This window comes from Panthera onca, chromosome C1 (genome assembly GCF_046562875.1).
Source record: "Panthera onca isolate mPanOnc1 chromosome C1, mPanOnc1 haplotype 2, whole genome shotgun sequence".
Taxonomy (NCBI): domain Eukaryota; kingdom Metazoa; phylum Chordata; class Mammalia; order Carnivora; family Felidae; genus Panthera; species Panthera onca.
This window is the reverse complement of record NC_138346.1, coordinates 123607532-123630973: the sequence shown is the minus strand read 5'-3', so window position 1 is coordinate 123630973 and position 23442 is coordinate 123607532. Positions and strand designations below refer to the sequence as shown.

Here is a 23442-nt window from a genome sequence, read left to right as displayed (position 1 = left end):
GCTCCAAATCTTTCACAAGTGTGCTGACCAATTCTGATCAATTTGTAAAACTATATGCAATAGGGTCACAAATTTACTTTTATTACACAGATATGTGCACAAACTGTAGCTTATTTTCTGTAATCTGCAATTTCTTGTGAACCCCCATGTCCACCTTATTAGGTAAAATAGGGCAAAAACCCCAACCCTAGCTTTTAGTTGAGTCTGATAAACTTAGTCTAATTAAGTAATTTAACAGTTTCTTTAGGTAAATCAGATTCTTATGTGTGATTGTTTTTCAGATTTCATCCCCCTTTCCCCTCTTTGACCCATGATGGAGTATGGGTATTTGAAGGTGTTGGGCAAAGAGTGTCCCCTGCAAACCCCAGCCTTTGGAGGTGTGATTGGTCTGTGGTTGGTCTGGTTCCATCCCTCAGAAAGCTTGGTCTTTCCTCTCTAGACTCCGGACCTAGTAATCCTCCCTGACCCATATGCAGCAGTGGGGAGGGGTTTATACATCTAATACCTCCTTAAGGCCATACCTCTCAATAAGTTCCTGGCTGAGGCAGTATTTGGAATCCTTAGTTATAGGACCACCTGGGTACCTCCTGATGTTGCAGTGAATTCCTCTGGTAAGTTTCCTAGCCAGTTTCTCAGCTACTGCTCTCATTTCCTTAGAGGCCAGTGGGAACATCTGGGTGTCTTCCATGTTGTGATCACCGTTTCTCTTTCTCTTTTTTAATATTTTGAGAGAGAGAGAGAGAGAGCGCAGTGGAGGGGCAGAGAGAGAGGGAGACACAGAATCTGAAGCAGACTCCAGGTTCTGAGCTGTCAGCACAGAGCCCCATGTGGGGCTTGAACCCACGGACCGTGAAATCATGACCTGAGCCGAAGTCAGATGCTTAACCGACTGAGCCACCCAGGTGCCCCACCATTTCTCTTCTTTATATCAGCAATGGTTGTTGTGGGGCCAGCAAGGAGTCCTCCTCTTTAACTAACGAGATACAGATTATCAAACTCTTTGTTTAAAAGAAATCTACCTAAGTCGGGGGTGGGGGTGAACAGGTTAAATGGGTGATAGGTATTAAAGAGGGCACTTGTGATAAGCACTGCGTGTTGTATGTAAGTGATGAATCACAAAATTCTACACCTGCAAGTAATATTGCACTGTATGTTAACTAACTGGAATTTAAATTAAAACTTGAAAAAAAAGAAAAGAAAACTTGCATTTAGAAGGTTAGGTTCTGGAATTTTAACTAATTAATTTTAATTTAATTTAAATTAGTATTATATGAGAGAGCAGACCCGATGAGTTCAAATTTTACTAGAAGAAATAATAATGGTATGGAATGGAATGCTTTACATCTGCATAGAATTTCAAATGGGAAGCAGGACAAAACATTCTTCTATTTTGGACTTTAACCTGGGACTTCACAGAAGAAAGGTCAGGACCTGTATGTGTCTGTGTCTTCCCACAATCTTCTGATTTTTTCCACAGTCCACCCTGACAGAAATGGCAAGATATTTTTTTTCTATTTCCTCTCAGGCCTGGACACTCCCAAAGTATCCCCTCCCTCCTTTTTGGAACTGTAAAGTGAAAGGAAAGAGAGGCCAGTTGATTAATAAGAAAGCAAATGAGGTATTATTTCTAAATGCAATATATGTTATGAAGTTATGGAGTTAATTTGTCAGCAGAAACACTGAGTTAGGTGAGATATGAATCGCTGTATAATATAGAGTATCAACCTGGGTTAAGAGGCAAAGTTGGCTCCAAAGCCTACTGAATGTTCCGTAAAACATGAATGAGATTGTAAATAGTTCACTCTGTAACATGGGCCCACCTAAATGGGTAGGCACTGTGTTCTGATTCAAAAGATTTATCACCCTTACCCTCATCCTTGACTGATCAGTGTGTCCCTAAATTATGGAAACATATAACCAACAGTGACAGATCCCCTTCCATCGTATGGAGAGCCACATCACAGAAGATTCTTGGAATTCGAAGATTTAGCATTCGTGACCTTTGAGTATTCTCAAAAGATCGTGACAGTCCATGAAGTATGGTGATTTTTCTACTACAAGCTAGTGTGTAGGGTCTCTGCTTAGCTAGTGGGTTCGTTTAAGCAACAACTTAACTCTGCACTGGCACCATTTTATTGTTGCATATGTGGTTTTGTTTTCATTTTGTGGGGAAAATTATATGCTGCAGTCATCTTTTCAAATTTGCAGTATCATAAAAATCTCAGGCTTTTTCACTCAGGAATGTTATGAGTCTACTCTATAAGAAACTGTTATGCCTTTGTAAGGAAGACTGTGTTGGTTAAGGCAAAGCTGTGAAGTGATAAGAAGATAGTCAAGTTGTCTTCAAAACTACTTTGAAGGAAATGGGAATCCTGAGATGGTGAAGTCTGACCACCTTGGTTTGCATCAACTCAGAGAAAAATGAAAATGCTTAGCCTATGCCAGATAAAATGGGCAATTTTATCAAAGTTTTGCCTTTCACATCATGCATACAGCCAGAACTGGGGAACATAGGTTTGTTTATAAGCCTTGACAAAAAGCCATGCAGGTTCCCTGAGAACTCTTGAAAACTCTGCAGCTTTCAGCCCTAGCTGAAAAATATATTAGACTGTTTTTGTTTCCCCCTTGAATTTTGAAAGAAATGGTGCTAATCAAAAGGCCCATATTCTAGATTCCTGATTGATGTAGTCATCTCCACTGTTTTAAAGAGTTATCTCCAGAGATTTACTAACAACTTACCTGTGGCCCTCAGACTTATTATGATTCTGGCAATCATGTCAGATTCCTTTGTGTATGTCCACATGTCCATTGCCAATCACCTTAGGACCAATTTGCCAAACAGATTATATCAACAGAATTCTGGAAGACAAATTCCACTACCATATCTACTCTAGATAACAGTGCTGGTCCTCCTACCTCACCACTGCAGAACTGCAAACAATACTTTAATATACTTTTTACTAAAACCCACAATTCCAGTACTCTCCCACAATTTCCCACACTGTTGAACCACAACCCTCCAGGACATCTACATTATACAAAGCAGAGTGCTTCAGTATGCACAACAGAGAGTGGCCTACAGGAGAGGCAGTCTTGTGGAAGTCCCTGTCTAATTCTCTTGCTATGCTTGTACAATCTATTCCTATCAAAATCTGGAAGATGACTTTTTGGGTCCATCCAAAGCCACAGAGATAACCAACTCCATTGAATTCTACCTCTCATTATGCTATTCTGTGATATTTTTTCCTATTACCATTCTGTACTGTGCCTCAGGAGGCCTACATCCTGCCCCCCTTCTCCTGACATGGGAAGCCAAAGTTTACAGAAGAGAATACTGGTTTTATAGAACCATAAACATCTCTGACACCTGGTCTAATGGAAGGTATTAGATCCAGAAGAGCTGTCATTGGGACCAAACTCCTACTTCAACAAGAATAATAGCAATACTGATGTTTAATAAGTGCTTACTATGTGCCAGTCACTGTTCTAAGGACTTTATATTAATTACTTAATCCTCATGATTATCCTATGTGTTAGATTTTTTTTCTTTTTTCTTTATTTTTTTTAAGCCTAGTTGAGTGAAGCAGTGGGAGTGGAGAAGGAACAAAGAAATCTGTAACTGGCTATGATCAATTAATTGTAAACACCACTGCACTCGGACCAGCCCCATGTATTAGATACTTTTATTTCCTACTTCATGCATGAAAGAGCTTTAGTATTATCTGTCAAGCACAGACTTTTATGATAAGTCAGGTTTTGGTTATACAATCGCATAATTCCTTACTAAAAATCTTGGGTCCCATGTATTCCGAGATTCAGAAAATTTAAGATTTTACGGAGGCACTGAGATCCATAATGTTGATATTATAGAACACCCTTGGCAGGGTCTGGGGAAGTACTCAAAATTAAACAGATTTCTGCAGCAAATAATGCATATTGATTTAACATGGGTATTAAAGATTATATATAACCTCACTCAGCAATAACCCAAGTCATGTTTTTTGTTTTACTTTTTAATACTAGCTTTATTGAGATATCATGTATGATGAATTTTACCCTTTAAAAGCATACAATTTGGTGGTTTTTAGTAGATTTTAGAAGTTGTGTATTGATCAACACTAATTCTAGGACATTCATTACCTGAAAAGAAATTCCATAACCATTAGCAGTCACTTCCCATTTCCCTCTCACCCTAGTCCTTGGCAACCTCTAATCAATTTTCTGTCTCTAATGATTTGCCTATTCTGAGTATTTCATATTAAACAGAATCATAGAATATATATCTTTTGTGTCTGACTTCTTTCACTTAGCATAATGTTTTCAAGGTTTGTCTATATTGTGGTGTGTATGAGAACCTCATTCCTTTTTATGACTGAGTAATGTTCCATACAATGGAACAATATATCACATTTTATTTACCTCTTTATCTGTTGATGGATATTTGGATTGCTTTTTGGCTATTATGAATAATGCTACTATGAACATCTGTGTACAAGTTTTTGTGGGAACATATGCTTTTGATTTTTATGGTTAAATACCCTGGAGTGGAATTGCTTGGTCATAAGGTAACTCTACATTTAGCTTTTTGAGGGACTGCCAAACTATTTTCCAAAGCAGCCACACATCATTTTACATTGTCAGTTTCTTCTCATCTTTGCCAACACTTGTTATCCTTCCTTTTGTTGTTGTTGTTAGAGCCATACTAGTGGGGCGAAATGGTATCTCACTGTGTTTTTGATTTGTACTTCCCTCATGGCTAACGATGTTGCGTATCTTTTCATATGCTTAATGGCCCTGATATATCTCCTTTGGAGAAGTGTCTATACAAACACATTGATCATGTTTAAGTTGGATTTTTTGTCTTTTTGCTGAGTCATAAGAATTCTTTGTATATTCTGGATTTAAGTCCCTAATCAAATATATGATTTGCAAATATTTTCCTCTATTTTGTGCTTGCCTTTTTACTTTCTTTATGGTAGTTTTTGAAGTACAAATGTTTTTTAATTTTGATGGAATGTAAATTACCTGTTTTTAATTTGTTTTTTTATGTTGTAGCTGTAATAGCTAAGAAACTACTGCATAATGCAAGGTCATGAAAATTTACTTTTGTTTCATGTAAGAGTTTTATATTTTCAAGTTCTTACATGTAGGTCTCTTATCCATTTTGAGTTAATATTTGTATATAGTGGGAGGTAGCCAGCTTTGCTGCCAAATGAGTTATGAAAACAAGCTTTCAAATTTCAGAGATTTTTGGATTTTGTAAGAATATTTAAGGGATTATAGGCCCTTATGATCCTGCCCCCTGACCACAGGTGGTCGAAGTAGGCATGGACAAGTCACATGAACTGGAAAGAATGTCATTTTAAGGACAGTAGCTAGTCTCTATATTGTATGATGGAGCTTGGAGTTGTTCTGTAAGCATTTTGGTGACCTCTTTCAGTGTTGGAGATGTTGAATAATGAGTAATAGTACTTACTGTATGGGGATGATCCTGACCGGGTGAAACAAAACAAATTAATATGCTTAATTTTGAGATGATTAAAGTTTGGCTTAACAGTGTGAATTATGTGCGTCTTTTACACATAATTGCATCTTTTACAGAACAGGCTGCCTACAGTTAATTGTTTTCTTTATCATTCCAGAATTAGGCTGCTTTATGACAGAATATAATCATTACTTTTATTTGGGAGTGTGTATGTCTTTGTTACAAATGTTTGTTTGTAAGAAATTGGGAGAGCAGACCACAAGAAGAACATGAAGATCTGAAATCTTTTCAGTGTAACCTGGAGGAAAGTATGGGAAAAGGAGCTGGACTGGATCTGACACGGTGGCAGCTGGGTGAGACAGTCAGTGAGCCACATGTGATCCCTGTTAAGGCTGAGTAACTCAGACTTTGGAAACTCTAAACTATTGTGGCTTCCTTTGGCCAGGGCCCATATCATATTTTGTGTGGTGGGAAATAGGAGATCTTTCCTGAATACCACACTTGTTCCCACCGTTGGTCATCCTTGAGAAGGAGATGAGGCTCCTAAGGAGAGAAGGCCAGCCTTTTACTCTGGCTGGGTCTGGGAAAGAGCAGGAAAGCCCATGGCCTGGGAAGGAAAGGATAAAAAGCGTTGAAAGGACCCCGAACTTTGGGAGGAGAACTGTCATTCTATACCACTGTGGCCGACTGAAGGTCACTGGTAGGGAACCCTCTGTGGTAAAGTATTGCCAGTAGATACAAGGGCAATGATGACTAAAATTTTGTTTTAAATAATCATCTTTTCCTGTGTTGTAGTTTCTTTTATCTTTTATTTTTTTTATTAATTTTTTAATATTTATTTATCTTTGAAAGCTAGAGAGACACAGAGTGTGAGCAGGGGAGAGGCAGAGAGAGAGAGAGGGAGACACAGAATCAGAAGCAGGCTCCAGGCTCTGAGCTGTCAGCACAGAACCCAGGAACCATGAGATCATAACCCGAATTGAAGTCGGATGCTTAACCAGCTGAGCCACCCAGGTGCCCCTATGTTAGAACCTTTTAGAGGGCAGAGATTTGTGGGAAGTCCTAGATTTTTTTTTTAAATTTTTTTTTTTTAATGTTTATTTTTGAGACAGAGAGAGACAGATCATGAACGGGGGAGGGTCAGAGAGAGGGAGACACAGAATCTGAAACAGGCTCCAGGCTCTGAGCTGTCAGCACAGAGCCCGACGTGGGGCTTGAACTCACAGACTGAGAGATCATGACCTGAGTCGAAGTCGGCCGCTTAACCGACTGAGCCACCCAGGCGCCCCGCCTAGATTTTTAAGTCTTGACAGAGTAGGTCTGAAGGTGGGAAGTGAGAAGCTTTCCCTGGTGCCACACCTTTAAGCCAGCCTGGCAAATGTGAAAATGTTAGCCATAGTCAGGCTAGTACTGTTTGTGGCTATGTATTGAACTTCATTTCCTCTCCAGTCTGTTTCCATCTGATCCTAATTCTTGGCTTCACCTCTTATTTACAGTTCTGCTCCTGCTCATTAGACTGGCATCAGTATTTGGTATTCCCTGTTGGACTTTTGGCCTTTCCTCAAGGATGTGTCTGACAGCCACTTTAGTATTTCAAGTCTCAAAATCAAGCTTGGTTTGGGGGTGATGAAAATGCTCTAAAATTAGATTTGTCGTGACGGTTGCACAAGTCTATAAACATACTAAAAATCACTGAAATTTACACTTTAAATGTATGAATTTTATGGTATATGAATACTGAATATGGTTGTGAATGAAAGTGTTAAAAAGTCAAGGTCACTGGCCAGTGCACAATAAACATAATAGTAGCTTATATTTTTAGTGTTGACTATGGGAAACAAAATGGTCTCAAGGCTTTATTCATATTTTTCCCCACAACTGTATGAGGTAGGTATTATCACTGTCCCTACTCTTACAGAGAAGGAACACGTAATTTTCTCTCAGCCTTATAGCTTATATGTGCCAGAGTCCAGATAAGAATTGGGAGTCTGGCCTTAGGATTAGTATTCTTGGCCACTATGCTATAGTGCGGTGTTTGGTCAGGGTGGGGAGTTAAGTATGTCTGTTTTTCTTATTTGAAAAAGGAGGTAAAATTAGGTACCTAGAATGGTAGCGGGGGTGGTCATTGAATGCTTGGAATAAAGTACTGAAGTGACTCAGAAGGCGGATCATTTATTTCTTGTTACATAATAAACTACCCCCAAACTTAACGGCTTAAAACAATAACTATTTTGTTCATGAGTCTGCAGGGTAGTCCCTGTGGTCTGGGTCAGGCTGGCAGATTCTGGTTTGTGATTGCTTGGCTGGCAGGAGGCTAGATGGGAAAATATTTAAGTTGACTTTCTTAGTCATTTTAAATTGGCTTAAGGTGTAATATATAATATTGTCAATTGAAGCATAGTGGAAGTTCAGTTTTCCAAATCTTGCTTAACAGTTATTCTTCATTATCTAGGAGAAAGAGAATACAATGTATTATATTCTTTAGTATTTTAAGTATTTCAAGTCTCAAAATCAAGCTTTGTTTGGGGGTGATGAAAATGCTCTACAATTAGATTGTGGTAATGGTTGCACAACTTTGTGAACATACTAAAAATTTGGGTATTTCGGTTGTAAATAACATGATTGAGGCTGCTCACTTAGATTACTTATGTTAGTGTTCTTTTGAGACTTCAGTCTAATCTCTCATTTAGAGACTATCAAGATATTTTACTATTCTATGTTTCAATTATTGAAGGAACACTCCTTCAATGTATCTTGGATAATCAAGTCTGCTTTGAAGCTCTAGCATCTCATAGAAGAGGAATTCATTTTAGGGTCAGGTCCCTCTGACTCTAAGTCAGTAGCCTTAAATGTCTTTATCATATTTGACTTTATTGATCTAGCTAAAATGTGGGGGACTATTTTCTCGGCCATTTGAGAATTTTCTGCCTCAAGCTTCTGCCTCCAGCTACTCCTTTATGCCCATTTCTACAGTCTTCTCCCTGATGGATAGTTGCATGTCCCAGTAGATGAGAACTAAAATGTAGTCTTATGTTTATGTCATAATACTGTCCTGTTGGACCACTCAGCTTAGTTTGTCTGTTCTACTGATGGTCTTGTATGAGATGGGCCATGTTCAACAATAAGCCAAGAAGTTCCAACAGGTTGCTCCTAGGAAGTGAGGATTATGGTTTTTATTTCAGGCCTCTTCCTTTTCTCTGGTCACAAGGCCATACATATTGCGGTCAGTGTTTGTTTGTTTGTTTTGTTTTACTTTTTTAAAAAAATTTGAGTGGAGTTGACACGATGTTACATTAGTTTCTGGTGTACAACATAGTGATTCAACGTCTCTATATATTATGCTATGCTGTGATCAGCATTTTTCTTTTTTTTTTTTTTATTTTAAGATTTTATTTTTAAGTAATCTCTACACCTAACATGGGGCTCAAACTTACAACCCCAAGAGCAAGAGTCATATGCTCCACTGACTGAGCCAGCCAGGCGCCCCTCTGTGATTGGCGTTTTGAGGAGGATAGGCCAGTTTATCTCCTGTCTTCACCTACTCCTCCTGAACCACTGTATGGGCTTTGAATATAACTAGTTGAATATACCTAGGTTTAATCTGGATAAACACCTACCAGCTGTGTAATCCTGGGAAAGCCATTTAAATTTTCTGAGCCTAAGTTCCCTCATCTATAAAATGAGGATTACATGAGTACTTGTGTAACATGGTGGCTGTAGAAATGAAAGAGGCAATATATACAAAGAACCAAGTATAGAGCCTGGTCCATAAATAGTCGGTGCTAGTCTGGGATGATTTCAGGGTTAAATAGCACAGAAGATTGAGCTGTGGAACTAGTCAGTTTATTGAGAAATGACTCCTAAGGAAAACAGTCCTAAGGTGAGGCAGAAGTAGAAAAACTGACCCTAGGGCTGGAAGCACACATCCTGCCATGATACTCTTCAGTCATTACTGCAGATCTCAGCTTACCCTGAACAGTTATCCAGCCAGATTCCTGGGGAAGTTTCTTTGCAAAGGTGCCAAATAGCAACTTTGCCTCTTTACAGCAGCTCATCAGTTGAAGACTGCTGGAGTCTGATGCTTTGGACAGCCCAAGTACCAAAATCCACTAAACCTGTCTTTGAAAACATAGTGTGAACAAAGGGAATAAGTGTATTGCTTACAAGATGTGCAGGTATGTAAACAAACAAACAAACAAACAAAACCCTGGGGAATTGCATCTCAACAACAACTTGGAATGATTATATGCATTATTTCAAATATATATTCTTTCCTTTTAGGAGTTGTAAACTCAAAGACCAGGAGGGGCCAGACAGGAATTGTGAGTTAATTGAACTTAGTGCTAGTAACAGGGAGTGGAGGGCCTTGGGGTCAAAGTGAATTCAAGAGAGCTTGTTTTTCACACACCCCCGCTCTCCCCCCCCACCCCCAGATAATCACAGAGGATGTTTCTTGACCAATTCCCTTTCTGACACTAGTTTCACCAGTCATAAGTGATTAGAATTATGTTAACACTAAAACAACTATTTATACTGTCTCTTCCTTCTAATGCCTTACTTTCTATCACATTTATTCTTTTAGGTTAAAGGGAATAGATCCGTTGTTCACTCCAATTTTTAGCGTTTGACTTCAGTTTGATAAAATACTGAAACGCGGGTACTGAGTGAAAAATGAGGTTGCTAAAGGTTAATGTTTTAATGCTTTTAATATCTAGTAGTGCCACTTCTGCATCTTGTCAAAATGAGACAAGTTCCATTCTGGTAGGACTCAGAAGAGCTGCTAACAAAGAATTACTTGATTTAGTTAAAAACAAGAAAGGGCAACTCTTCCCCTGTATGCAGCTATCATCCAGAGCAACTATCCTCCTCCTTAATCTAAAAAAAATACCCATTCTAACTCTGACATTAATGTAAAGAGAACTGTCAAGTAGTCATAAACACTACATTAAAAATGTGAAAAATTTTTTATTCTTACAATTAGAGCCTGAGCTGATCTGTCAGTGCTGCATCACACAAAGCAGACTGGCAATGCCAAAACAATCCTCAGAAATCATGTGCATTTCTATAACATTATGCCAAACATAATATCAAGGAACAAGGGGAAGTATAATGGGAAAAATGTTAGAGTGTTTAATTCTATATTTTAATGTGCATTTATAAAACATATCTGACAGTCTAAAACCAATGGTGAAATTTCCAGGTAAAAAGTGTTAGTATCATAAGTGGTGACTGAAATTCTCCCTGATATCATTCAGTTCTTTAATTCATTATCATTCAGTTCTTTAATTCATATAAAGGAGATTCACTTGTCGATTTAAATCAGATGGTGTGTGTGTGTGTGTGTGTGTGTGTGTGTGTGTGTGTGTTTCCTCTCAGAATACGGACCCTTAGCAGGCGCCTATGTACCTTTGCCACTTTGGAGAAAAATGAATATTTTTTCCTAGATTGTCCCTGATATTATGGGAAAATTCTGGGAAATTTTATTTTCTAAATCCCCCAGATAGGAGAATTGTAACTGGAACATTAAATTTTCTGCTCTTGAAATTGGGTTTGTAACAAGATTTAATTTTTTCATTGGTTGTTGTATTAATATAATTTTTTAAATGTGTAATATTCTGTAAAATCCAAATGAAGAAATTTCTAAAATATTATTTAATGCTAATTAGAAGTCATAAATTTTTGGAGCCATTTCTTCGTAAGTCAGAGCTAATCAATAAGATTTCGAAAATATATTGTCACAAATAAGTAGAAATGCCCATGGTATTATCTGCACATTCCTGAATTCTGAAAGGTCTGTACTATATTAATACACTAGAAACAACTTAAAAATGAAAAGGAAAATATTTTTAGAAAAGTTTAAACTTTGGGTTCAGCAAGCATTTATTGAGCATCTCTTATGCACAAGTCACTGTATTAAGTGCCAGGGAGATAAAAACGAACATGGTGTTTGCTCATAAGGTATACATGACTAATGGGTTAAATAAATATGAATGAAAACAATTAAGGCCCAGGGAGATAAAGTGCTAACAGATGCATAAACAGTGTTAGCTACTAGTGCTCAGTTTTCCTCCTGCAAAATGAGGATAAATAAATGTTGAGTTCAAAAGTGAAGGTGTAAGATAATGGGCTCCTTAATTGAGTATTTTGACATTCTCGAATGCCAGAAGTATTACTTTATTACGTCTTCGCTTTCAAGTTCTGGACAGTTAGCTCAATTGGTTAGCATAGCCGTCATTCATCCTTCATTCATCCATTTGTTTATTCATCCACACAAGAAATACTGAGCACGCATTCTGAGCCAGGCCCTGAGATGGGCACTGGGAACACAACAGGGAGGCAGATAGCCACAGACCAACATTCTAATAGAATAGTAATGAAAAAAGATCAGGGATTAAATCACCCGATGTGCTTTCTCCTGCTCCGTTGCTACTGTTGATCTTTTAGCTAGCAAAGTACAATTGTGTACTAGAAAAGAAGCTCAAAGAACATGCTCAGTTGGTGATCTACCACTTGCATCATTTATATATATAAAGTTTGCATCTCATCATTATCTCTTGTATTCTGAATTAACATTTTAATTTTTGCCTTATTTTTCTAAATTAGTAATATTCTAAATTCTATAAAATATGAAGCCTTGGAGAGAAAGGATTACAATAGTGGAGCCTATTTTCCTAGAAATCATTTAAAACTTTGTGGCATTCTCATTAAATGCCAGTGGAGCAGTCTTTTAGAATACTTAAATCTAATTTTGTTTTTGGATATACAAACCATAATTTTGCTTGTGTGGTCTCATAAATATATCTTGAACTAAGAAATATGTCTTCAACTATCTCCCATGCTCCTTTTCAGTCACCTAAAAATCAAGTAAATAGAAAATAAAGTCTCTAAAGGTGGCTTGATTAAATAGGAATCTGATTTTTATAAGTAATAGACATAAATAAGCAGCTGAAAACTCAGAGCTTTTCATAACAGCGGATAAAAAGTATTGTTAAAATAATTCCTCTTGGATAAAAGAATTCAGATAACTATGCCAAGAGAAAATCTGTAGGTCCTGAAGGATTCTTTCATAATAAATGGAAAACAACAACAAAATAACTAGAATACTTTATAATTAGTTGCAGTAGCTTTCAAAGAGCTGTTACTTTGCCCAGATCCTATTCTTTGTTTAAATTTTGTTTGACAAGCATTTTATAAATGATTATAGGAGGTGGTTTCTGTTTCATTAATGAAGCTGATAATGGTTAATTACTAAAGTGGAGTAAACAGTTCAAAACCAGATCAAGAATGAAAGGCCAATTATGTAGAAATGATCCAGCTGTACTAAATATGATTTCCTTTTACTATTAAGAACCTCAAAAATATTTTAAAACCCTTAAGAAAAAAACCAACCAAACCACCTATGTTATAACTTTATTTCTTACTGTTTGGTTTAGTATTGAAAGCCATATCTAGTTTGGTTTTCAAATTCAGTGAAACAGCTCCAAAACACAAAATGGAATTCACTTGATCTTAACATGAAATGAAAGTTAGTACAACTGGAGACATTCTTTTTGATTGCTTAATATGAACTCTTAAGTATAGAACCAAATTTAGAATCCAGCTTTTCTGTTTCTAAGTTGAGATTCACGAAACATAACCATTTAAAAAGTGAACATTTCGGTGGTATTTAGTATATTCACAGTGTTGTACACTTACTACCTCTGTTTTAGTTCCAGAACATGTTCATTACCCCACAAGGAAAGCCCATACCCATTTAAGCTATTACTCTCCATTTATCCCATCCCCACCTCCTGGCAACCACCGGTGTGCATCCTGTCTTTATGATTTACCTATTCTGGATATTTCATATAAGTGGAATCATACAATATGTGACCTTTTGTATCTACTTACTTTTACTTAACAACATTTTTGAGACTTATCAACATTGGACCACATGTCAGGACTCATTTCTTTTTATGGCTTAATTAATATTTCATGGTCTGTTTATGCCACAGTTTGTTCATCCATTTGTCTGTTGGTGGACATTTGTAGTGTTTCCCATCTTTTGGCTAAAGTGAATAGTGCTGCTATGCATATGTATTTGAGTACCTGTTTTCAATTCTTTTGGGTATATATTTAGGAGTAGAATTGTTTGGTCATATGCTAATTCTATGTTTAACTTTTTGAGTTATCAATAAACTTTTTCATAATACTGAACTATTTTACATTCCCATTAGCAGTGTACTAAAGGTCCAATTTCTGCACACACTCGCCAACACTTATTTACTATTTTTTTAAATTACAGCTATCCTAAGGAGTATGAAGTGGTACTTCATTATGGTTTTGATTTGCATTTACCTAGTGGCTAATGATGTTCATCTTTTCATGTGTTTGTTGGCTGTTTGTAGGTCTTCTTTAAAGAAATGTGTAATCAAGTCCCTTGTGCATTTTAATTTAATTTAATTTATTTAAAAGTAGGCTTCATGCCCAGTGTGGAGCCCAATGCAGGGCTTGAACTCACGACCCTGAGATCAAGACATGATCTGAGATCAGGGGTCAGATGCTTAACTGACTGAGCCACGCGGGTGCCCCCATTATGCATTTTTAAATTGGACTTTTTAAATCTTTCTGTGGTTGAGTTGTGAGAATTCTTGATATATTCTGGATACTACATATATGGCTTGCAAATATTTTCTCCCATTCTGTAGATTTTCTTTTCACCTTTTTGATAATGTTCTTTTATGCATAAAAGTTTTTAGTTTTGATGAAGTCCAATTTATCTATTTATATCTTCTTTTGTAACTCATACTTTTGATGCCCTATCTAAGAAACCATTCCTGAATCCAGGATCATGTCAATTTACCCCTATGTTTTCTTCTAAGAGTTTTATGGTTTTAGCTCATATTTAAGTCATTAAGCCATTTTGAGTTAATTTTTTTATATGATGTGATATATCATATATATGGAGATATATATATATATATATATATATATATATATATATATATTTCCAAAAATATCCACTTTTGCATGTGGGTATTCAGTTGTCCCAGCACGATTTGTTGAAGGGACTATTCTTTCCCCATTGGATGGTTTTGGCATCTTTGTCAAAAATGAATTAGCCATAGATGAATAAATTAGAGACTGGATTTTAAATTACTGCAAAACCAACTAGTCATTTTTATCTTACTACAGAGATTCTAAAAAATTTGATCCAAGGCTAGCGGGGTGTATAAGGATTTTCCTGATGTTATACATTCTGGTCTCTTAGTTTAGTTCCTATAATAAGAAATGGTAGTGAGGAAGCATTTTACAGTGGAAAGAGCAGTCTCTGTACACTGTCTAGGCTTTGAATCCCATGTCTGCATTTACTTGTCATCGATCTTAGGCAAATAACATTATCCGCTTCTTTAGGACAGTGTCTAAACATTTCTTAGCTGAATTTATTATAATGGTGTTCATTATTGGTAAGCTGCCCAACACTACAGTCATGCTTCTGAACTTTGTTCTTTTACCGCAGTGAAAACTGTGTGAGAAAGAGGCTCCACTGGGTCTTTTTTCCATGACAAGGTGTACTGTAGAAGAAAGAAGCTTGGTGTATACTTTTCTGTTGTATATTCTGTTCTCCCTCCACCTTCCACTTAAGTGGTGTAGACTCATACAAGCCAACTGTGCGCATTTTTTCCTGAGTCTGTATCCTATAACATCACATTGGTGGCTTGATATTGGCCATGGTGGGAGTATATGCACCAGTGAAATAATCAACCACCACAAATCAAGTTTGTGTTTTTCCAGCAAGCTGGCTTACTAGCTTACCACCGCTTCCACTTCTCTCTTACCTTACTGATTGTTAATAATTCTTTAAAATTCAGTTTAAGTGAAATCTCACTCTGGAAGTCTTCACTCACCTCTCTAAGTCAAGTGTAACTCCTCTGCTTTCCTAGAAACCAGTGGATAACTTAATTGCCTTTTCAATGGCTTCTTAAGGATCAAATTCAGTATCAGTCAGGATTTAATCAAAGAAGCAGAACCAGGAATTTTAAGGGACTTACTGCAAGGAATTAGCTGAAGCATTTGTGAAGGGTGGCTAAGTGAGTCCAAAGTCCGTAGGCAAGACAGGACAGGAAGAGAAGATCACAAGTAGGCTGGAACCCATGGGCATGAGCTGTTTGGAGTCCTCTTTATTCCCTTGACTTGCTGCATCATTAATCTCTCCCCTCTTCACTGCGATCACTCCTGTCACCTGACAAAGATTGTCTCCTTGGCGTTAAAAACAACAATAGCAAAAAAAAAAAAAAAAAAAAAAAAAATGCAACCAAAAACCTTTGGACCTTAAATCCCAGTCTAGATACCATCCCACTTCTCTGCTCCTCCATACAGCTAAACTTCTAGCCAAATGAAGAATGTTTCCATCTGTTGTGTTTTGCTGCCTCTCCCTCCAATTCACTTTTTTAAAAAGTCAACAACTTTTATTATAATTCCATGTATTTTACAGAAATAAGAATGTAGCCAACAGGTCAGAGGCATAGGACAAAATGTTCTAAAACTGCAGGTTTGTTCATGTTGCTCTACTGACATCTGGAACAGGCTCTCCGTCACATCGGGCACAGCAGCTGCGCTTGTCTGATGCCTCCTTCTGATGCCAGATGCGGCCCTGGGCACACTTGGCACTGCCCACCAGGCAGCAAGAGCAGCAGTTCTGCTTCCTGCAGTGCATTTGCACTCTGCATGTGCAGAAGCCACTGGTGGAGCAGGGGCAGTTGGGTCTGTTTCCGGCTGAGGTGGGGACAGAGGTCCAAAGCAGGTGACACAGGGAGACACGCTGCAGGCATAGTTCCGGTTCCCTCTTCAGTCTCCTATGTAATCTGGTTTTGTCTCATCACACCACTAAAACTGTTGTGGTCAGGGTCATCATAGCAGGCACTTTTGATCGACTTAACCCTTCATTCCCAACTCCCTTTTCCCTTGTCTACTTTCTCCGTAGAGGCTAGAAAAATTCAACTCTCACCTTCCCAGAGCTTCCCTTGCAGTTCAGGGTGGCTACGTGGCATAGCTCTGACTGATGAGGTACAAAAGAATTCTGGGGATGGAAGCTTCTTGGAAAGTTTTTCTATTATTAATAAAGCGACATACACTGTGGGCTCCACACCTTAGCTTCCCCACCCCCCCCCCCCCCCGCCTTGTACACGAGTCCAGAACAGTGACACCCATCTTGCTGCCATCAGAGCATAACAGGCTCCGATATTCAACTGCCAACTAGCGCCTGTAGCTGGTGATACCTCCAGACTTTTTGTGGTATGTGTGGGGAAAAAAATCCCAGATTCTTATTTGGGTTTAATCTCATTTTTTGTTGTTGTCATTTCTTGACTCTGAAATCCGTTCCTATTAATACAGTCACCACCAACTTTCATGCTGCTAAATTCAATAGAACCTTTTCTTTCCTCATCTTATTTAACTTCTCACTAGCATTCCACACTGTTGAGCACTTTCTCCATGAAACATATGTCTCTTTTAACTTCCTTGATGCCTTTTTCTTGTTTTTTTCTTTTACCTTTTTAGCTACTCTCTCTATTTTGCAAGTTCTCTGTTGTCAAACTGATACTTAAATATTGGAGTTTGTCAAGGTTGTGTTCTACTACTTTTTTCTTCCTCAGTGATCTTATGTATTTTAATAGCTTTAAATACCATCAGTATCCTGAAAACTTCCACAGTATTACCACCAGCATGGACTTCTCTCAATTCCAGCTTCATATTATCTGCTTGACATTCCAGATGCTTCACAAACATTTTAAACTCAATATGTCCAAAATTGAACTACTACTTTTCCATTTAAAAGTGCATTCCTTCTTTATGTCTATATATCTTAGTAAACTTAGTAATATAATCCATCAACCAGAAACCTGGGAGTTATCCATGGTTCCTTACTCTCCATCATCTTTAATGTGGCAGATACTATGGGTTGGCTCACCTAACACCCATTACAATAAACTCCTCCTTGCTTTTCTTTCCTTTAAAGACTGGAAAATGAAATACTCATTTCCTAGCCTCCCTTGCAGCTGAGTAGCCACGTAGCTTTTTTTTTTTTTAACTTTTTTTTAAAGTTTATTCATTTTATGAGAGAGAGAGAGCAAGAACAAGCAGGGGAGGGGCAGAGAGAGGGAGAGAGAGAATCTCAAACAGGCTCTGTACTGTCAGCACAGAGCCCAATGTGAGGCTTGATCCCACAAACCATGAGATCATGACCTGAGCCTAAATTGAGACTTGGTTGCTTAACCAACTGAACCACCCAGGCGCCCACCAGTTACATAGTTTTGATCAAGGAAATATGAATGGATCTTTACAGAAGTGCTTAACTTTCTTTTCTTTTTCTTTTAGAGAGAGAGTGAGAGTGTGAGTGGGGGAGAGGGGCAGAGGAAAGGAGAGGGAGTGGGAAAGAGAGAGAGAGACGCTTAAGCATGCTCCATGCTCAGCACAGAGACTGATGTAGGGCTTGATCCCATGACCCTAGGATCCTGACCTGAGCCAAAATCAAGAGTCAGACGCTCAACCTGCTGAGCCATTCAGGCATCCTAGAAGTGCTTAACTTTCTACATAAAGTTTTACTAAAAGAAAATCTTTGCAAGTCTCTATCTTCCTTACTGGAACTTATCTGTGATACCTGGAGGTACAGCATCCATCTTGTGACCATATGGTTCAAAGCTACATGCTAGTGATGAGAAAGCAATGCATAGAAGTATCTTGAGACACTGATGACATCAATAAAACTACTGTTAAACTGTTAGACTTGTCACATTCAGACTATTGTTATATGGGGGAGAAAAACCCTCCACTTAAGTCATTGTTGTGGACTTTTTCTTTTTTTTTAGGGAGAGAGAGAGCATGCGAACAGGAGGAGGGACAGAGGTGGGGGTGGGGGAGCAGAGGGAGAGGGAGAGAGGGAATCTTAAACAGGATCCATGCCCAGCACAGAGCCCCATGCAGGGCTCTCTCTCATGACCCTGAGACCATGACCTGACCTGAAATTAAGAGTCAGACACTTAACTGACTGAGCCACCCAAGTGCCCTGTAGTAGACTTTCTATTGGTTGCATCCAAATGCAATTTCTAACTCTAACCATCCAATCCATCAGCAAATCCTACAGAGTCTACAGCAAAATATATCTTGAATCCATTCACCTATCTCCTGGTTCAGATTACTATCATCATCTAAGCCTAGGCTATCATCATCTTTCACCTGGAGTACTGTGATAGTCACCTAACTGGTTACCTCACTACTTTTTAAAGTCTCCTCTAATGTATTCCTCTTACAGCATCCAGAGTTATTTAAAAACAATATTCACTCAGTAAGTGAGGAATATAAGAGATTTACCTCAACTTGAGAGTATCTATAAAAAGTTACAGTTAATATCACAGAATGCTGAAAAACTATATGCTTTCTCAAGATTGGGAGCAAGGGAAGGCTGTCTGCTCTCACCACTCTTATTCAGCATAGTACTGGAAGTTCTAGCCATTGCAAAAGGTCAAGAAAACAAATGAAAGGCATACAGATTGGAAAAGAAGAAATAAAACTGTTTCTATTTGCAGATGACACGATTGTCTACATAGAAAATTCCAAGGAGACCCATGTTGGGTGTAGAGATTACTTTAAAATATTTTTAAATTTTATTTTGTTTTAGTTTTTAAGTTTATTTATTTATTTTGAGAGAGAGAGAGAGAGAGAGAGCGCACAAGCAGGGGCGGGGCAGAGAGAAGGAGAGACAGAATCCTAAGCAGGCTCCACGACATTAGTGCAGAGCCCAACGTGGGGCTCGAACTCATGAACTGTGAGATCTTGACCTGAGCCAATATCAAAAGTCAGACGCTTAACCAACTGTACAACCCAGGCACCCCAAAAATAAAATCTTTATTTTTTTATTTATTATTTATTTTTTTTGCATTTTTTTTCAATATATGAAATTTATTGTCAAATTGGTTTCCATGCAACACCCAGTGCTCATCCCAAAAGGTGCCCTTCTCAATACCCATCACCCACCCTCCCCTCCCTCCCACCCCCCATCAACCCTCAGTTTGTTCTCAGTTTTTAAGAGTTGCTTATGCTTTGGCTCTCTCCCACTCTATCCTCTTTTTTTTTTTTTTTTTCTTCCCCTCCCCTATGGGTTTCTGTTAAGTTTCTCAGGATCCACCTAAGTGAAAACATGGTATCTGTCTTTCTCTGTATGGCTTATTTCACTTAGCATAACACTCTCCAGTTCCATCCACGTTGCTACAAAGGGCCATATTTCATTCTTTCTCATTGCCACGTAGTACTCCATTGTGTATATAAACCAAAATTTCTTTATCCATTCATCAGTTGATGGACATTTAGGCTCTTTCCATAATTTGGCTATTGTCAAGAGTGCTGCTATAAACATTGGGGTACAAGTGTCCCTATGCATCAGTACTCCTGTATCCCTTGGGTAAATTCCTAGCAGTTCTATTGCTGGGTCATAGGGTAAAAATAAAATCTTTTAAAAAAAGGGAGGGGGGCACCTGGCTGGCTTAGTCAGCAGAGCATGCAACTCTTGATTTGATCTTGGGGTTGTAAGTTCAAGCCCCATGTTGGGTGTAGAGATTACTTTTATTTATTTATTTATTTATTTATTTATTTATTCTTCGTTTTTAAAGTTTATTTATTTTGAGAGAGAAAGCAAGGAGGGGGTTGTGCAGAGAGAGAGAGGGAGAGAGAGAGAACCCCAAGCAGGCTTTGCACTGTCAGTGCAGAGCCAGCTGTGGGGCTTAAACTCATGAACCTCAAAATCATGACCTGAGCCAAAGTTGGATGCTTAACCAACTGAGCCACCCAGGTGCCCCAGGTGTAGAGATTACTTAAAATCTTTTTAAAAAAATTTTTGTTTTAACGTTTATTTATTTTTGAGACAGAGAGAGACAGAGCATGAACGGGGGAGGGTCAGAGAGAGAGGGAGACACGGAATCGGAAGCAGGCTCCAGGCTCTGAGCCATCAGCCCAGAGCCCGACGCAGGGCTCAAACTCACGGACCTCGAGATCGTGACCTGGGCTGAAGTCGGACGCTTAACCGACTGAGCCACCCAGGCGCCCCAAAAATAAAATATTTAAAAAAGAAAAAAAGAAAAGAAAAGAAAATCCTGAGGAATAACAAAATCACTCCAGAACTAGCGAGTGAGTTCAGCAAGGTTGCAGGATACAAGATCAACACAAGAAATGAAACCATATTTCTATATACCAACAATGAACATGAAGTAACTGAAATTAAAAACAGTACTATTTACAATCTCTTCGAAAAAAATGAGATACTTAGGTATATACTTAACAAAACATGTATAGGATATAGATGCTGAAAATCATGATGAGAGAAATCAAAGAAGACCTAAATAAATGAAGAGATGTATTACGTTCATGTTTGGAAAGGCTCAATGTAGTAAGATGTCAGTTCTTCTCAAACTGATCAATAGGTTTAATACAATTTTTATGAAGAACCCCAGTAAGTTTTTGTTTTGTTTTCTTTTCTTTTGTTTAGAAACAGACAAGCTTATTTTGAAATTTGATTTGTGCGAAAAAGCACAGGTCCCAGAATAACTAAAGCAATCTTACTAAAGAAGGATAAAGTGGGGGGGGGGGGGGATCTCTTCACTCAATATTACAGGCTTACTTGATAGCTATAACAATCAAAATAGCGTGGTGTTGTACTGGTGGAGAGACAGATACACAAATCAATGGAACAGAATAGAGAACCTAGAAACATATCCACACAAATATGTCTAACTGAATTTTCACAAGGTGCAACAGCAATTCACCAATGGAAAGATTGCTTTTTCAACAAATGGTGCTGGATCAATTGAACATCTCTTAGCAAAAAAATGAACCTTAACCTAAACCTCATACCTTTTAAAAATAGTAACTAAAATCGTAGACTTAAATGTGAAACTTAAAATATAAAATTTTAAGGAGCGCCTGGGTGGCTCAGTCGGTTCAGCATCCGACTTGGGCTAAGGTCATGATCTTATGGCCTGTGGGTTCGACCCCCACAACAGGCTCTGTGCTGACAGCTCAGAGCCTGGAGCCTGCTTCGGATTCTGTGTCTCCCTCTCTCTCTGTCCCTCCCCTGCTCACACTCTGTCTCTCTCTCAAAAATAAATAAACATTAAAAAAAAATTAAAATATAAAACTTGCAAAAAAAACCCACAGGAGAACATCTTTGGGATCTTGGGCTAGGTGAAGAGTTCTTAGACTTAGCACTTAAAGTACACTCCATAAAAGGATAAACTGATAAATTATACTTTATCACAATTAAAAACTTGTTCTGCAAAAGATCCCCTTAGGAGGATGCAAAGACACACCACAAATTGGGGAAAAAAAGTTTGCAAATCACATATGCAACAAAAGATTAGTAAGTATCTAGAATATGTAAAGAACCCTCAAAACAGTAAAACAAAACAAAACAAAACAAAACAAAACCTCAGTCCAATTAGAAAACAGGAAAAAGACATGAACAGACATTTCTTTAAAGAGGATATACAAATGGCAAATAAGTACATTAAAAGATGTTCAGGGGTGCCTGGGTGGCTCAGTCAGTTGCTTTGGCTCAGGTCATGACCCCAGGGTCATGGAACCTACTTGAGATTCTCTCTCTCTCTCTCTCTCTCTCTCCCTCTACCCCTCTCCCAAGTTTGCTGTCTCTCTCTCTCTCTCTTTCTCAAAAGAAAAAGGATGTTCAATATGATTAGCCAACAGAGAAATGCAAATTAAAACCATGAGATATCACTACACATCTTTCAGAAAGGCTAAAATAAAAAACTGTGACAATATTGCATCCTAGCAAAGATACAGAGATACATTTGCATGTTGCTGGTAGAATTGTAAAATGGTATAGCCATTCTGGAAACGTTTGGCAGTTTCTTATAAAACAAAATATACAATTACCATAAAACCCAGTAATCACACTCTTGGGCATTTACCCAAGAGAAATGAGCATATACTTGTACATATCTGTACATGAATATTCATAGCAGCTTTATTTGCCATAGCCAGAAAATGGAATCAACCCATGTGTCCTTCAATAGGTGAATGTTTAAACTGTGGTATACCTATAACCATAGAATATTACTCACCAATGAGTAGACTATTGATACGTACAACAGCTTGGATCAATCTCCAGGGAATTATGCTGAGAAAAAAAAAAAGCCCACCATAAAAGGTTATATAATGTATGATCCATTATATGACATTTTGAAATTACAAAATTTTAGAAATGGAGAAAAATTAGTGATCTCCAGCACTCAGGAATGGGGAATGGGAGGAGGGAGGTGGGTATATACAAACCAGGGCAACACGAGGGCTTCTGGTGATGTTGGAACTATTCGGTGTTTTGACTGTGACTGTGGTGATGGATACATGAACCTATAGGTGATAAAATTACATAGAATTTAATACACATGCAAAAATAAGTACAAGCAAAATTGGGGAAATCAGTATCAATGTCAATATCCTGGTTCTGCTATTGTAGTATAGTTCTGCAAGTTTTACCATTGGGGAAAACTGGATTAAGTATAGACAGATCTCTCTGTATTATTCCTTACCTCTGCAAGTGAGCTGACAATGATGTCAATGAAAGCTCCATTAAGAAAAGCAGGGGCACCTGACTGACTCAGTAGGTAGAGCATGTGACTCTTTATCTCAAGGTTGTGAGTTCAAGCCCCATGTTGGGTGTACAGATTACTTTTAAAAAGGGGCGCCTGGGTGGCTCAATCAGTGGAGCATCTGACTCTTGACTTCAGCTCAGGTCATGATCCAGGGTCATGAGATTGAGCCCAGGATCAGGCTCTGTGCTGAGCGTGGAGCCTGCTTGGGATTCTCTGTCTCTCTGTCTCTGTCTCTGTCTCTGTCTCTCTCTCTCTCTCTTTCCCTCTCTCTCCCTGCCTGTACCCTTCCCCCACACGCACACGTGTGCTCATCCTCACTTT

The 23442-nt window shown here is 38.2% G+C and overlaps 1 protein-coding gene and 1 long non-coding RNA gene across 2 annotated transcripts in view; one reads left to right on the top strand and one right to left on the bottom strand.

Annotated features, from left to right (window-relative positions):
* The window catches only part of LOC132673624 (bile acid receptor-like), a 49117-nt gene that overhangs the window by 5970 nt on the left and 19705 nt on the right, over window positions 1–23442 (top strand). The window lies entirely within an intron of this gene.
* LOC132673628 (uncharacterized) lies at window positions 9401–22886 on the bottom strand. Its single transcript, XR_009608133.2, has 4 exons — window positions 22802–22886; window positions 22591–22646; window positions 12254–12338; window positions 9401–9604 (listed from the first exon to the last, which is right to left on the bottom strand). It is a non-coding gene; the product is annotated as an uncharacterized LOC132673628 (long non-coding RNA).